The sequence below is a fragment of the Mastigoproctus giganteus genome, chromosome 6 (assembly GCF_048544385.1).
Source record: "Mastigoproctus giganteus isolate SK-2022 chromosome 6, ASM4854438v1, whole genome shotgun sequence".
Classification (NCBI taxonomy): Eukaryota; Metazoa; Arthropoda; class Arachnida; order Uropygi; family Thelyphonidae; genus Mastigoproctus; species Mastigoproctus giganteus.
The window spans coordinates 193682133-193699330 of NC_143580.1; positions in this window are offsets into that span (position 1 = coordinate 193682133).

Sequence of the window (17198 nt, forward strand, 5' to 3'; positions counted from 1 at the left end):
CGTCTGGGTGGTGGTGCCCACTGAGAATAAGTAATAATAGTGGTCTCTATTAGTGAAGCGTTACTTATTCGAGGTAGTGCAATACATGGTAACTCGTTGTGAAGGTAGTCACAATATACTACGAATGTAGTTCATTTTTATGAACAATCTATAGTGTATTTACACTGATAGTTTATAGTGAATTCACGCTCATATTCTATTATGCCTCGTGTATTTATATTTTATTACAGTAACGTATATATGTATTCATAGCTGAGGAAGAGACATACACAGTGTCGAAAGCTTCTGTAAGTATTTAAGTTTATTTTATTAAAAGGGGCGAAGCCCTCTAGTTATTATTAAGATATTACTTGTAAATATTTTGTCGGGCACTCAGCCATAATCGTTTCAATATCAAACATGTAAAAATTGAAATATATACTAGGTTTATGGCAGTCGCTGGAAGCGACACGTCCATTACAAAGTGACTGTCTCTTTTCCTGTGGAGGTGGAGCCTTTTGTTCTTTATCCCAAGTATCCTGTTGGGCAGCACAATAGGAGATTTCATAGAGGAAAAAAAAAAGCCAAGCAGGATCACGTTCGATTATATATATCGGACTAAAAGATTGTTCCCGATCTTTCTGATATCATCTCTCTCTATCGCTCCCTCTGCCGACCCCTTTCTGTGTTGCTGTGACACATACCTCAGAGTAAGCCGTCATCTCATATATTTCCCGGGCACGTTCGAGGCAGAAATCCAAAGAAAATAAATTCTGACTCTCCCAATACGAAAGGAGCGCCAGCTGGTACATGTTTGTCGTAAGTTTTTCTTTTTTTTTTTCCCCTTCTAGTTTTTCCGTCTTCCGATGTCAGATTCTGATTAGCTGTTGGGAGGGAAAGAGCCGAAAGGCTCATCTTATTGATGAGATAAAAAACAGAAAGCAACTCACGGAGAAGCGGCAAGGGATCGAAGGAACAGAAAACACGAACAAGACAGAAACTTTCGTATGAGTTCGCTACGGGTAGATACACACGCGCGAGCACGTATTGCGTCCAGTGTATTTACCTTAGTAGTACGCTTAAGTACTTAGACAACGGCTGTAAGCTTGGTTCAAGTCCTGTCGTAACTCCAAGAACTTTTTAAAGGTCTATTAAATCGACGGAAGGTTAACGGTTTTACTCCCCCCACCGAGTGTTTAAGGGGATTTTCGCAGCCTGATGAACGTGAAAATCGGCCATGAATGCACATTGCAACAGACATGTACATTATATGACCAAAAGTATTTGGACATCACTCTATGATTGTAGTGCATTGTGCCAGGAGTCCTCGCGCAATCGTATCTATCTGCTCAGTCGTACGAATGTAACTAATAAAGGGCAGCTGTGGCCAGGAGTGTTGCCATATACAGTATTTCGTTTTCGAATTAAAAGTCCTTTTCGCAACTACTCTGTGTGTCCGATTAACTTTGGTCATAAGGCGTATACTACGTCACGAACCTTAAAAGAAGAGGCGCGTCGAGGAGGATTAAAAATTAATCACCGTCACCAGCTTAAGGGCGTTAAGTTTAAGTGTATTGAAATGTATGGGTGTCAAAAAAGGTTTGTATTCACCTGGAAGTAGTTGTGATAGAAGGATTTTTTTTTTTTTGTTTTGTTTGATACCTTGAAATCTCTGTAGCAACCACACAAACTTTGGTATCGATCTGACAATTCTTTTTTTTTTCTTTGCAGCGCTGAATGAAGTGAAGTATCACAATGGATAAAGTGGAATACAGATCAGTGATTCGGTTCCTCCTTCTGCAAGGGAAAATACCCCCCCAAAAAAAACCCACGAAAAAAATGGTTGCTGTTTATGGAGAGGACTGCCCAGGTCACAGTGTTGTTGCACATTGGTATAAACAATTCAAATATGGAAAAACCTTTTTTTTTTTTTTTTTTTTTTAATGAAAAACCGTACATGGGCGGAAAGGTTGGGAAGATGAAAGAAGATATTTGTTGACATTAGGCTTGAGCTTCTGTAGATTGTAATTTTCAGGAAATACGTATGAAGGGAGGTTGTTCCAGAAAACGGAAGTTGAAGAATAAATAAGGAAGAAGAAAAGCTGAAGCTGGACAGTAAAAGGATGATGACTGGTTGCAGCACATGTTCTGACTGCTTTGGAAGAGAGAGCGGAAATTATAGAAGCCAATTCAGAAGAGCAGATGCCCATGGAAGTAGCTGTAGAAAAGACATGCAGCAGAAACAGTGCGTCTATGAGACAGCGAGTGGAGAGACTCTGTTAGAGATGAATCATCAATTAACCTAACTTCCCTTTTCTGAATGGAAGCTAGAAGCCTCAGAGAGGTTTTGGGGGCACCGCCTCAGATGTGGGAACAATATTCCATGGTAGGGCGGATTTTCGACTTGTACAAAGTGAACAGCTGTTTGGAAGAAAAGTAACGCCGAGAGCGAAAGAGAAAACCAAATTTTTTAGATGCAGAGGAAGCAATATTTGTAATGTGCTTGTGCCAAGAGAGATTAGAAGTCAGGGTAATCCCCATAAGAGATATATCATTTTGCCTAGAGATTGGAGTGTCACCAAAGGTAAGCATAGGAGCAAGAAGAATCCTTTTTGCGAGATATAAGACAAGACTGAGTTTGCGAAGGACTGAAATCAATTAAGTTGTCATTTCCCCACTGGATTTGTTATGTTATTTTGGTTTTTAGGAGCATTAGCAACTAAGGCCATATTGCTCCGGGATATGCGGTGGTGACGGGCTCGAACGCCCCACTGGAGATCGGCATTTAAGGAACTGGTAGCGGATATTCGAGAAGTTGAAGCTGATTGAATAGGACAAGGTTTCTCAAAATGGGAAGTGGAATGCAATGTGCTATCATCGGCAAAACTATGGATAGGATTTCCAGTCAATGGAAGCAGGTCATTAATATACAAGAGGAAAAGAGTGGGGGAAAGAACTGAACCTTGGGGGACACCAGCATTAGTGGAGTAATTAGAAGACAGAGAGCCATCTATCATAACCCGCAGCGAGCGGTTAGAGAGAAAAATGGATACCCAATTAAAAAAAAAAACAGTTGAAAAACCATACGATGGAAGCTTACTTAGAAGGCCTTTATGCCAAACATAATGAAAAGCCTTTGAAATGTCAAGTGCAACTGCTTGAGTTTCACCAAACTTTTCCATTGAATTTGTCCATAGGTGGGTAACCTAAGCCAGAATATCACCAGCGGATCGGCGCTGACGGAATCCATACTGGCAATCGTTGATCAGATGGATGGTTTGATAGTTTGAGTTGGCGGTTAGTTGATTTCTCCATTACTTTAGAAAAAAGAAAGTAGAGCCAAGCACTAGCCTGGTTCTCCTTTAATACCCCTTCCTGGCAGAAGGACGAGACGACCAGTCGCCTCGCCCCACTGCTACCCCACCTTTCCTTCTGGTGAGGCATGGGCATGCCTCACTGACCACCTGGGGGAATCTCTTTTGTGTCCCCCATACTTCTGCCTTTCCCCCCAACCTTCTTCCTCCCCTCCCCCACTCTATCTATACACGACGCGAGCGCCCTACACGCTAAATTTAATCTAGCCCAAAAATAATCTTCGCCCAGTCTCGGCCTAATATCCTACGCACTGCCCTACTCCTGCCATATGAATGCATGCACACGTGCTGTATGCAAACATCCAAAGTAATTACGATTGCATGGATGCGTATATATTATGTATCACTGTTGGGTATATGTGCATATATGTGTATGTGCTTGTATGTGTACGTGTACATAAGTTTTTTTTTTTTTTTTTTTTTTAGGTCCTAGCTGCCGAAATCTCAGGAAATTAAGCGGCAGGACCTGCCAGAGTAAATCTTAGTCTACTGGTGTTTCTTGGTCTGCCTCCACGGGGCGAAGGTGGGGCAACGCTGGGCTCCAGCAGGGGTCCAGCGGCTAAATGACCAGATGAACAATGGTACACGATATTACACAGGTACAATACCCACACACTTTTAAACCTCTGGCATTCCCAGGAAACTGGTACACCCACAAAGAAAGCAACGCGGAGATGGGGGAAACTCCTGGTGCCGCTTGACAACAATATACCTTACACCTTACTTTTGAAAGATACTTGCCCAATCTACGAAGACCTAAGATTTGTACTAATTACCAAAATACACTTTAATCCAAAGGACCAAGAGCATTACCTCTTGGAATCCAATGAGACCTATAATGCCTTTACCAACTTCGCACAAGAACTCTTTTACAGAAGGAGGGCCCTCCCACCGCCATAATCTTGGCTTATACCACCACTATATATCAGAACTGAGGACAGAGCACAATCCCAACAGCCAATACCAACACCAAGGACTCTCCATACGAGAACCCTAACATGGGACCCCTGATTCCATGAACGTCACATCGAAACAGACATAAACTTTCTACTGGTGTCTGATGTCAAGCATGCAGGGATGGGCTCCCTCTGGCCCCTCCCCCAAGGACTAAAGAGTAAACCTTTTTAAAAACCACAATATGTAACCAAAGATGGGACTTTGCCCAAAAGGAAGGCACAGACAGGACGTCTCCACTCCTGAAGGAACAAATGGCCCACTCCACCAACGAGAACTCCAGCAATGGACCCAAGTATAGAATCTTGTTTTCCCATAGAATACTGGACTAACGCCGAACCTAACCTCACTAATAATGACTCTCGGACGGGATTCCCCAGTACCCCCCAAAATGGAAAAGACCTGGACATGCATCACTATAGTGGCCCTGATATAGAGACAGCCTATTGGCGACTCTTAATTCGCTCTCCCTTGAGTGGATCTTTCCTTCCAACTCCTGGGGGGAGGAGAGGGTTCCCTCCTCGCCTCCCCAAACTTTCGCTCTGGTGGGGAATGGGCATGCCCCACAAGTCCAAACTTAAATTACACCAAAAAAAAAAAAAAAAAAATTTCCCGACCTTTAAGAGCGCCTCCGTAGTCAGGTGGGAAGGAGCAGCAGTGCGTAGCACACGCTTCTTGATTAGACCGGGATTCGAGCCCGTCACCACCAAATACGGAGGATGCGGAAAGGTCAATGGAATGACCACCGCATATTCCCGGAGCAATATGGCCTTAGTTGCTAATGCTCCTAAAAACCAAACAACAACAACTCGACCTTTAAGGCTTCTAGAACTCGTCCTATCAGCGTACAACCCCACGTAGCGCTGTTTAACGAAATCTTACTTAAATCAACCGGGATCATTTTAACCATTTTTTTTTTTTTTTTTTTTTTTTAGGTCCTTGCCACTGAAATCCCAGGAAAGTAGATTCCAGGATCTGTAAGAATATCACTTACTGGTAACACCTGGCTAGCCTCCACGTGGGGGGGGGTATGGGCAACGTCGATTCCCAACAGGGGCCCGGCGGCCAATAAGCCAGAGGAACAATGGGCACAACATCTTACATTACCCACGACCCACACATTTTTAAATCTCTGGCTTGATAGTGTTCTGTTTCCGATACAATGTGCATACGCGGAGATGGGAGAAACCCCAGGTGCCGTTCGACCTGAAGTGCAATGAAACGATAATTGGACGGGAAGGATTTTTCACCCTTGTTAGGAACTGGCTGGATATGAGCAAATTTCCATGCAGAAGAAAAAACACTTTCGGAATAAGAAAGTTGTTGTTGTTTGGTTTTTAGGAGCATTAGCAACTAAGGCCATATTGCTCCGGGATATGCGGTGGTCATTCCCTGACCTTGAATAAGAAAGTGAAAAAGACGACACAGAACAGGCGTAAGTTCGGGAGCACAGGTTTTGAGAACATATGGAAAACTACCACCAAACGGTGCATGATGAATAAATCCCAGGACGTCCAGCAACCGCTGTAACAGAAATTGCAAAAATTGAGGGCATGAATCCTGGAAGATCGCCGTATTATTCCAAAGAGTAGCTGAAGAGCTCAAAATTAATGTAGGGTGTATGCAGAACATCTTCCATCAGCGGTTGCGTATGAGTAAAGTGTCTGCAAGATGGTTTCCAAGACTTCTGACCCTTACCCGAAGAAGTAAAGAGCACAATGTGTACATGAAATGTCGTCAGTGTGTCAGAAAAAGCAAGAGGAGTTTTTTTTTTCAAGGCTATTTACCATGGATGAAACTTGGATCCATTACTACGAACCTGAAACTAAACAAATGTCAAAACAATGGAAGGAAGCATGCAGAATCACTCCTTCCTCCCCCAAATGTTCTCAGTGATGCTCTCAGTTTTTCTGGATCAGCATAGTGTAATATTAACAGCTTACCTTGTAAAGGGCTTTTCAAGGTAATCAGTGTGATTAGTGCAAGAAAGCCTATGGCTTATGCTGCACCAGCCAAAAAAAAAAAAAAAAAAAAAAAAAAAAATTGAACAAAACAATGATAAAAAATAAATAAATAATAATAATTAATAAAAAAAGGAAATTAAACCTATAATCCTATGGGCTTCCCTGACCCGATGGTGCTATCCAGATGACCTTTGAATTTCCCCAAACTGTCGGCCTCTACAACCCATGAAGGCAACTTATTCCAGTAATTTATAACTTGCTGGCTAAAATAAAACTTCCTGCAGTCCAAGCTAGACATTTCCCCCCGTAACTTGAATTTATGTCTCCTAGTTCTAGCATCATTTATAATCTTGAAAATTTCGTCCTCATTCATTTTACTGATGCCTCTCAGAGCCTTAAACACCTCAATCAAATCTCCTCTAAGGTGTCTAGTTTCCAAACTCTGCAACCCACATATTCGAAATATTTCTTCATAAGGACGCCCTTTTGCCGATCTCACCAGGCGAGTTACCCGTCTTTGCACCCTTTCAAGAAGCTCGATGTCTTTCTTTAGGTGCGGTCTCCATACTTGAACACAGTATTCCAAGTGTGGTCTAACAAAAGCCTTATATAATGGGATTATCACGTCCTTATATCTACTTGCAAAAGTTCGATAGATCATAGATAGGACACGATGGGCCTTCCTTGCAACCTGTTTACAATGCTCACAGACTTTCATGTCTGACCGTATCGTAACACCCAAGTCCCTTTCCTCCAGTACTGGGTTTAGTTGAACTCCACCAAATTATTTTGGGATTACTGTTTCCCAGGTGTAACACCTTACACTTTGTTGGATTAAAGCATAGCTGCCATTTTTCTGACCATTCCTGAAGTCTATCTAGGTCTCTCTGAAGAAGCTCAGGTTGACACTGATCATTAACTACTCTACCAATTTTAACATCATCTGCAAATTTAGACATCACGCCCTCTATCCCTTCATCGATGTCGTTTATGAAAATTAAAAACAACAGTGGTCCTAATACTGATCCTTGGGGAACCCCACTTCTTACTTCAACCCAATCTGAGGAATAGCCATTTATCACAACCCTCTGCCTCCTGCCCTGAAGCCATCCTTCTATCCATCTAAGGATTTTCCCAGTGATTCCAACCTGTTCCAGCTTATAAAGCAACCGCTCATGTGGGACTGAGTCAAAAGCTTTGCTGAAATCTAAATAAACAACGTCGAAATTATTCACTAAATCGAGCTCGTGAGTGACCCTTTCGAAATAGCGAACCAGATTTGTTAAACATGATTTTCCTTTTACAAAACCATGCTGAGTATCCTTTAGAATTTCAATTCGATCCAAATGATCCTGAATTCCACCCTTGATCATTGCCTCCATGATTTTCCCTACCACTGAAGTCAGACTGACAGGTCGATAATTTCCAACTTCACTCTTAGAGCCACCCTTATGTATGGGAGATACATTTGCACTTTTCCAATCCAAGGGAATCTCCACAGAGTCTAGTGATGCTCGCATAATTAGCCTCAATGGTTCAATGCACTCGGTTGCCGCCTCTCTTAAGATTATAGGGTATATTCCATCAACTCCAGGAGCCTTACTGGTCTGTAGGCTCGAAAGTTTTTTCATTAAATAATCTCGCGAAATTTCAATATCATTAATTACATATTTTTAAACTTCGCTCCCACGATTTCCCATTGCCACAAAAGGTTTTTCATTTGTAAATATCGATGCAAAATAACTCTTGAGTTCATCTGCAATGGCAGCTGGTGTATTTAATACTATCCCCTTTCCCTTACGTAAAGGTCCGATCTGGTTTGTCCCACTCTTCTTGGCATTTAACAAATTTGTATATATGTGAAGAATTCTTTATCTCACCCTCTTTGCTCTGTTTGCTAGTGATTTCTCATAAACTGCCTTTATGAGATAATGTGATGGCAAAGTATTATTCCACGCCTCCTTATAAAGCTACGTCTGCTATAAAAGAAAAAAAGCGTTTATCTCCCCCCCCCCTTTTTATAGGTCTTAGCCACTGAAATCTCAGGAAATTAGGTGGCAGGACCTGCCAGAGTACTTATCTAAAAATACTGATGTCCCTGGTCTGCCTCCACGGGCCAAGTGTGGGCAACGTTGGGCCTCAATAGGGGTCCAGCGGCTAAACGGCCAGATGAACAACAGAACACAACACTACACATGTACAATATCCATACACTTTTAAATCTCTGGCCTTCCCAGTGAACTGGTACACCCACAATGAAAGCAACGCGGAGATGAGGGAAACCCCTGGTGCCGTTAGACACTAAATACACTTTACACTTTTGCTCCACGATCAGGCCCCTGCGCATTCCTCGCATACTCCAGTAAGGTGTGCCCACGAATGTGGGTTTGAAATATTGGTGCAGCCTGCTTATTTTCCCGACCTCGGATTTCTTCCTGTTTCTTGCCCTGAAATCCTTTCTTCGTGGAAGACACTTTGCTGCTGATGATGATGACGCGTTTCTTTTGCCGAGTCGTGGTTTGAATGTCAGTGAGAAGACTTCTACAAAACTGGCCTACGGAAGTGTATTGAGAGGTGGAAAAAATGTCATTTTGTGTGGTGACTATGTTGACAAAGTGTAATACATGGTGTTTGTTTCAACCTTCTATCGGAACTACTTCTGGGTGAATAGAAATCTCTTTTGAACCCGTACATGCGTAAACATCCGCAGTAAACTTGGTAGCTTCAAGAAAAAATTAAAATGTTTAATTTCATATAGTTAAGCGATCGAGTATATTATTAAAAAGTTATTAACGTATGCAGTGTTGAGCGTGTTGATGGTATGCAGTGCGTTACATTTCAGGTGCTTTAGCAAATAGTAATAATTCATGTCTTATAACAAAAAATAGCAAAAAAAAGCAACGATTTTTCTGCGCGAACCGAGAAAATTTATTTTCTGCGCATCTGCCACATTGCTCTTTCAATCCTGCAATCACCGCATAGCAACAAACATTATATCCATTGCTTCAGCTACAATATTCGATATATGGATAGCCTATGTAATATGCATGAACAAAATAATAATTGACAGATTTCTGTTGACGTTTTTAATGAAATTTGGGAATGCGCGACAAATTTTTCTAAAAGATCTAAATATAAAATATGAAAATCCGTCCACTGGGAGTTTAGTTGTCACATGCAGACAGACGGAGGTGGGGAAGACAACAACCACATTTTCGAATATTTCTTGAAACGTTTAAAAAGCTTCCTCTGGTGGTTTTGGCTGATTCCATCTCTACATGGAGATAGAAACCAAAGCGTGTTCCTGATGAGCGGATGCCAGAAGCTTTCAGAAGCCAATTTCAAAGTCCTTCAAGTGCGCACGGTGGAAATCCGAATAGGTGTCTTTTCACGTGCATATAAAAACCCTTAACTAGCGATTACCGTAATTTCTCCGCTGCACTGTAGCCACTAACACGATGTTCGTTGATGACTTTGCAACTGTAATTAAGCACTTTATTGTATCAGCCGTCATTAACGCCCTTGGCTTGGGAATAAATAAGTGCTTCTACTTCTGTTCCCCCCCCGCTCCCTACCAGAAGCTGCTTTCACGAAGTTTTGTAAATAAATTAATGGCGTTGATGTTTCAGACACCTTCCTGCGATTACGAATAAGAAAACTGGTTTCTTCACGAAATCTTGTCAGTGAGCCGGTTTCCTTTTGCCAGAATCTTGATTTCAATTTGGCTAGAGCGGGATCCGAATATAGATGAAAAACAGTGTGAAAATTTTGTTGTTTAGAGACATATTTGATGATATTTTAATGGCTTGCTCCCTAAAGGGATTCTTACGGAGTTGGAAGTCAACAATTTGTATCAATTTCGAGGACGCGGATTCATAGTAATTTTTTAGAGACGTTTTGGTGTCTCTGAAATGACATAGAGAAATGTCCATGTAGAGACTTTTTATGATATTTGTCAGAACTGGATTTGTAGGTTAGTTGGTTGTTTTGAATTTTGCCCGAGGCAACTGATGCATTATTTTTAATTGTGGTAATTGCAATACAATGTGTTCAACTTCATTTGCCAGAACTTATGACGTTTGTGTACAAACTTTTCCAAAAGGAACCCATCAACTATGTATCGCGAACACCAAGAAATCTTGGACCGTCTTTTTTTGCAAGTGTCGCTTTGTTTCATTTTTCTCGACCACGCGCGCCCGTGTGTGTGTTTGTGTGTGTTTGTATGAATCTCCCCAAGAGGAAGATGTCACTGCGCACTAATGGCCATTATCTTGGTAGTTGGTCCGGGATTTTTGCTGGGCCACAATTGTCCATCGGCCATTAGGGTGTATTCGGAGACATAGGAAACGCTACGGCCATTACTATGATGGATAGGCAATGTCGGAAGCTGTGGGTCGTCAAGAGTTGTCTGGCACAATATCACGTTTCTCTCATAGGGGTGTTGGAGAAACGTCGGAATGATTCTGACACGGCCATTTATCGTGAGAGGCTGTTGGCATGGGCTACCGCGCGATGGGGCAAGTGCTGGCTGCCGCAGTCACTGTGCAATGTCGCCAGCGCGCCATTCTCTATAGACCCTTACTACCTTACGAGCTCGTAATTTAGTGGCCACTATGCCGACGTCACGTAACATACTTCGACAAAAGTAAAACGCCTTTCTCTGGAGAGTTCCATCTGGACACAAATAGGCTTAGCCCAAGCAGAAACAGACTCTTTCTGGGAGTTATTTTTCATTTAGAGTTGGGAAACGTATTTCTTTCTTTCTCTTTTTTTTTTTTTTTTTTGGTTCAACGGTACTGACAATATTCTCTGCGAAACCCACTGTTCTGATGAGAGATTTATACTTAAAATGTCCAAAGAAGTAGGCTGGAGCACCACCCTACTAGGTAACTCCATTTTCATACTATATTTATCAACCAGCCATTCAATGACAAGTGTCTTACAAATCGATCGTACATCTGTGAGTGGATCTCTGTTTTGTTTAGCAAAAGCACGCGATTCACTAAATACAAGGTTTGAAGATAAGTCCCAAGACGAAGTCAATTTAAAGAAAACTAGACGTTAGAATGAAAAACGCTTTTAATATTTTTCAGAGTACTCACCTTGAGCAGCTAAACATCTGTGGCCTGTGAGGTCACTCGTGGAAACATTTTTAAAACACATTTGAACTGACCGCCACCAATCCCTTTGTTACATTTCTTTTAATGTCCTCTACAAGGTCTCTTATGGACTTTTTTACAACTGTCAATCTCTGATGACCTCCATCAACAAGTATGCCACCTTTCTTGGTTTATGAATTGAGTCATATCTCACTAAACCTTTGTAATTAACTTAGTTTTTATTTATATTTTCATTATTTTTCCCCTCTACCGGTAAGTAAACTTAATGAGTACGTCTTGCTGCGCATGTTAAACTAGTTTAATCAGTTCTGTTCACTGATCTTCTCTTAAATATACTGTTATTGGTTACCTGTAGTGTATCTTGCTATCAATAAAGAAAATTGTCATCCTTTGATTCTGGGGAACAAGTAATCCAATGAAGATAAATCAGCAGAGCAAGGGGACTGGTTTTTTTCCACAGTCCTACGTGTTACCACAACCTCCTTGACAATTAGTGTAGAATGTATCCTAGCATTATCGTACAAAAATCAGTTCCCTTTGCCTCTAAAGTGAGACCCTACTCGGCAAATTCTTTCAACCAAACGATCTAAAATTTTTGCGTTCTCGTTATTCACTGTCCTACCTGATGGAACAAGTCCCTTTTGAATGATTCCCTTCCTATGGAAAAAAGTGGTTAACATCACTTTGGTTTTTGAAAACGAAATTTGTTTTTTGGAGAGCATTTTGATCTCCGCTCCATGCTTAGCCTCTTTGTCGATCGTATTAGAAACAGCGCGACTCGTGTTAAGATCGAATCTAGCGAAGACGGTTCATCTTCAACAGCTTGAATGGGCTCTTCGCATGCTTCGTGAACACGCCTTGTTCATCGAACAAACAGTGCGGAATCATTCGTTTGCTCAAATCATCTCTCACAGTTGCACGAATTTTATCTCTGTTGAAGTGAAGTTGCTCTTCGATCATTCGAAGGGCCATTCGACGATCAAACGCAACCAGTGTGCGAACTTTGTCGACCGTTTAATGTTAGTGTTAAAACGGTATATGATGAAGGAAGCGAACCTACTCTGCATCTGCGAAAGAAAATAAAAATAAAATAAAACGCTTTCACATTATTCTCATCGTAAAAAATTGTCTGTCCAGTTCCTCCCTGAACTTCACAGGATATAGTCTACTCATCTTCCCTAAGGTTTTATAGTTGCGCCCTCTGATTCTTGTCTCGCTTACCAGTGGAATATTCCTTTCTAATTAGTTTTACTAATCTTCCTCCTGGCTTTATACACTTCAGTCAAATCCCACCCCCAGGGTGTCTAGTTTCTAGTCTTTGCAGACCACATCTACAGTGGCGGAAAAAAAACTGTCACTTGTGAATTTTGCAAATAATGTGTTTTGCGCTGCATTGTGGGTTGCAGAAATGTTCGAAATACATTTGTTAGATGAGATATATATCTCTGTGAATGAAATCCAATAAAAAGACTCCGCCTGATATACCTAATTGCCATAAATATCTTCCCAAAGGGCGAAATGCGTAATTAATGGAAATAGGAGAAATCACGCAAATGGCAATCATGACAACCAAACATACATTTTATTGCATTTACGTGTACAAACTGAAATTACAAGTTAACGTAATAGTATTAGGTACTGTAAATCAGCAAAATAAGTCCTCAATATTTTGTTGTTCTTCCTCGAGCTGCAATTACAGCCTTGCAACGATCTGGCATAGAGTTAATCAACTTCTGGATATACGGTTGCCCAATTCCGTGGTACTACACCCTTACAATGCTCTGCTGCAGCTGAATCTTACTTATTGGCTTGTTCTGAGCAATTTTAGACATTATGTACTAGAAATTTTCAATAGGGTTCAAATCCGGGCCAGTCCAACACTGTAATGCCAGCATTTCTGAGGTATGACTGCACCTTAAGGGAGAAAAACGAGGGAAAACATTGGTGTAAGTATGTTTTAAGCCTTGTGAGACAAGAAGACACACTCATCATTAAATCTAAATGGCATAAAACTTACCAATTTTGCTATGTGGCAAGGTGCTGAGTCCTGTTGAAAAATGCAGTTTTGGACATCGGTGATCACTAATAACGGGTTTCAGGCACTTCTCCAAGATAGCGGTGTAGGTTTCTGCATTCACCGTTCCGTTAATAAACTTAATTCGCCCTACCCCTTTGCTTGTTATGCATTCCCAGACCATCTGACCGCAGGGAACTTTACAGTCAGGATGGTATGTCTTCGATTTTCGTCTTCTGACATATCGCTTCCCATCCGAGCCATGCAGGTTGAATTTCAATTCGTTAGAAAAGATGACATGTCCCATTGCTCTTTTGTCCATGAAACATGCGTTTTACCCCAAGCAATTCGCTTCTTCCTCATTTGTTGGGACAACAAAGGCTTCTTCTTGGACCGATAGGCATGCAGACCACATTCCGAAAGCCGTCTTTGGGACTTCTGGTGCTGAAAGCCGTCTGGTGTTGAAACCTCACTTGTTTCAACGCCAGATGCCATCTCAAAGTCCAGTTTTAGATCAGGAGCACTGGCATGGCGATTATGAAGGCATAGCCGTTTCAAATAACGATCTTGGGAAGGCGTAGTTACTCTTACGGCCTGATCCAGGTCTTCTCCTCACATCACCGGTTTCACGCTTTAATTTCAGCACCCGGGATACTGTTCACCGGTTGCAGCCTGTTTTATCAGCGATAGCACGCGTAGAAAGCCCTTTCTGGGACAGAGCAACAGCTACACTTTTTTTTCTTGGCGTCAACTGAACATATGGAGCCATGTTTACACCTCCGCAAAACAGGATGCTAATGAGCGTGTATACCGTTCCAACGCTGTATTTATAGAAACGGATGATGCAATACCTTGCAATTACTGTCTGATGCAATAGAAGCGTTATCTGACGCAATACCTTTGCTTTCTGACAAATAATATCTTATACATTTCACTACAAATGCTACTTTTTTTTTTAAGGTGTTGCAGTTTTTTTGCCCGCCACTGTAAGTCGTGGTCCGCAGATAGGACACCGTGTGCTGTTCTTGCCGCCTGCTTACACTGCATGTTGAACTTCATGTCTTTCTGTATAGTAATCTCCAAAGTCTTTCTCATCCTTTAGTCCCTCTCCTTCCCTTTAATCTATAAACCTCTCCTGGGTTTTTGTTCCCCAAGCTAAATACGCTTTAGTAATGTTAAACTTTCTCTGTCTTTTTCTCATACCATGCTTATAGTCGATTCAGATCCTTTTGAAGCAGCATCCTTTTTTCAAAACCCTCTCGAAGCACTTGGGGTTATATAAGCCCCTTATTCGACTTCCAGAGCTTTCGTCGCCTTCCATATTCTTGCAAAATCCACTCCGAAATTTTGTAAAACAGCTAAAATCATGCGAGCGAGATGGAAAAAGTCAATGTTCCATACACTTGCTTTCGAATTCGTAGGTTTCAGTCGCACTTTACTCCAACTTGAAACAATATTTAATGCTTGTTCTTTGTTCCATCACTTAGCACAATGACCACGACACGATCAACAAAATAGCTGCAACACAACTGCGTGCGAACAACTTACAGTACGCAAATGACCTTGTAGATAATGGCAGAAGTCACGTGGGTCAGCTGCTGCAAACACGGAACATAGTGATATATGAATAATGTTTTTGGCTTTCTTTAAATAGTTTAAAGTGCCGAAAATATTAATATTTAGAGAAATAATTAAATTTAATTCTCGCTTATGATTATACATTAATAATATATATACAATTATATATTATAAATATTATTAATATATATGTATATTATATAATTATAATTTAAGTGTCCGCTACGCTCCGTGCAAAGCTTAAACTGAATTTAAACTGAATAGGAGCCACATTTGGAAATTCGCCGGGGGCCCGAGAGTTCTTAAAACGGCCCTGCCGCAGAACACACGCAATTTACAGATAGCATACTTGGGGCAATATGGCCTTAGTCGCTGATACCGTATACCCTTTATGTGGAGTCGAATCTTTCTAGTTCTTTTTGCCCACCCGCATATATTGTAAAGATGGGGCTGTTGCTCTCTATTACATAGTATCCGATATGCTCTTCGCCAGTTTTACGTTTGCTTTTACCGTGCAAAGCACAGATTCGACTGAAATGCAAATTCTAGAGTAACTTAAGTCGGCGAAAATTTGGCGACTGCAAGAAATTTAAGATTGCGATTTGGGGGTGTTATGCCGGTATTAGCTGCGAGTGTGTTCGCTGTTACTAGTCCGGCGCCGTTCTAGTTTATCTTCCGTTGAACCATAAAAGAAAATGCGCATTTATTGAAGACATACTTCTAGTAGGGGGGGATCAAGGAAGACGTAGACAGAAAAACCACAAGCTCTTGCATAAATTCATTCCGGATAACGCATTAGTAGCATCCATTGCCTGCTGACTCTTTGCCTTTTATCGTAAAAATAAAGACCTTCATGCATAGCCAAGCAGAAATATCTCCCACTTCAGTCAGGATGTTATTACTGGCAACAGATTACCGGCAATGATGCAGTTTGGTGTGCACCGCGAATTTGGTATTAATAGAGAGAGAGAGAGAGTCCAGGCTGCGATGGAGAAGTTTTTCTTGGAGTGAGGAAGAGTTAAATGAAGAGAAAAAAATCAGAAAGGGAATGATGAAAGCGAAAGAAATTAAAAATACAAACATGCCAATGCGAAGAGAGGAAGAGTTAAATCAAGAGAAAAAATCAGAAAGGGAATGATGAAAGCGAAAGAAATTAAAAATACAAACATGCCAATGCGAAGAGAGGAAGAGTTAAATCAAGAGAAAAAATCAGAAAGGGAATGATGAAAGCGAAAGAAATTAAAAATACAAACATGCCAATGCCAAGAGAGGGTTCTATATATAAAGCAAGAAATATAGAGGGAGGAAAAAGATACGAAGATTGGATTAGAAGCCGAATAAGAGGAAGGGTTTCTCGCTGCTTAATCACAGATTGCTAATCACAAGCAGTTTTGAAAAATAGGAAAAGAACGTAGCATTACTGCAGATGGAGAGAGCAAAAAAAAAAAAAAAAAAATTGGAGGCCGACTGCGTATCCATTACATTATCATAATTGCCTCCTTCTGCAGACTACAGCTGAGAGTGGCGTCTTTATTGAGCACCCCATTACTTCCTTAGGTACCTTAAGCGCGGGCATTTGGAGCACGTGTTGCTGCAGTACACCCTCTGCCTGCACTGTAAATAGATAAACACAAGCCAAGCACAAAAGACAGCGATATTTCAGAAATAATTTAGAGACGCTGTCTTTCTCAGATATTTCCTCCCCCCGCGACAATCGACCCATCACACAGATGGCTCTATGCATATCCCCCCCCTCTCACCATCCTTTCTAATTTCATCGTCTGTTCAATGCAGTTTTCGCAGACAGGTTTTCTCCATCTTAATCTTAAGTTGTTCGTGCATCGTCTTATTTATATTGACTTTTGGATGTGCACACGTGCCAACAGCTTTCGGAGCCGAATTTCTTGTTTTCTTTTTGGCATTTAACTGACATCTTGTGAAGGGCCATGAAATAAATCGAAGGCAACGTACGGTTCGTCATATCTTGGACATGCATTGAATAGTTTCAAATATCAAATGAGTTTGGAGATTACATTGCCTATCAAGCCATTTCATCAGATAAACATAATTGGATGTTTCCATTTTTTTTTACTTCTTTACAAACAAGCCTTTAGTGTTTTCTTTTTTTTTTTATTGTTTTTTTTTTTTTTTATATGGTACACGAGCTGTTGTCTTGGATCGATATGTTTTCCAGTAGCTACAACCGAATTCCTCT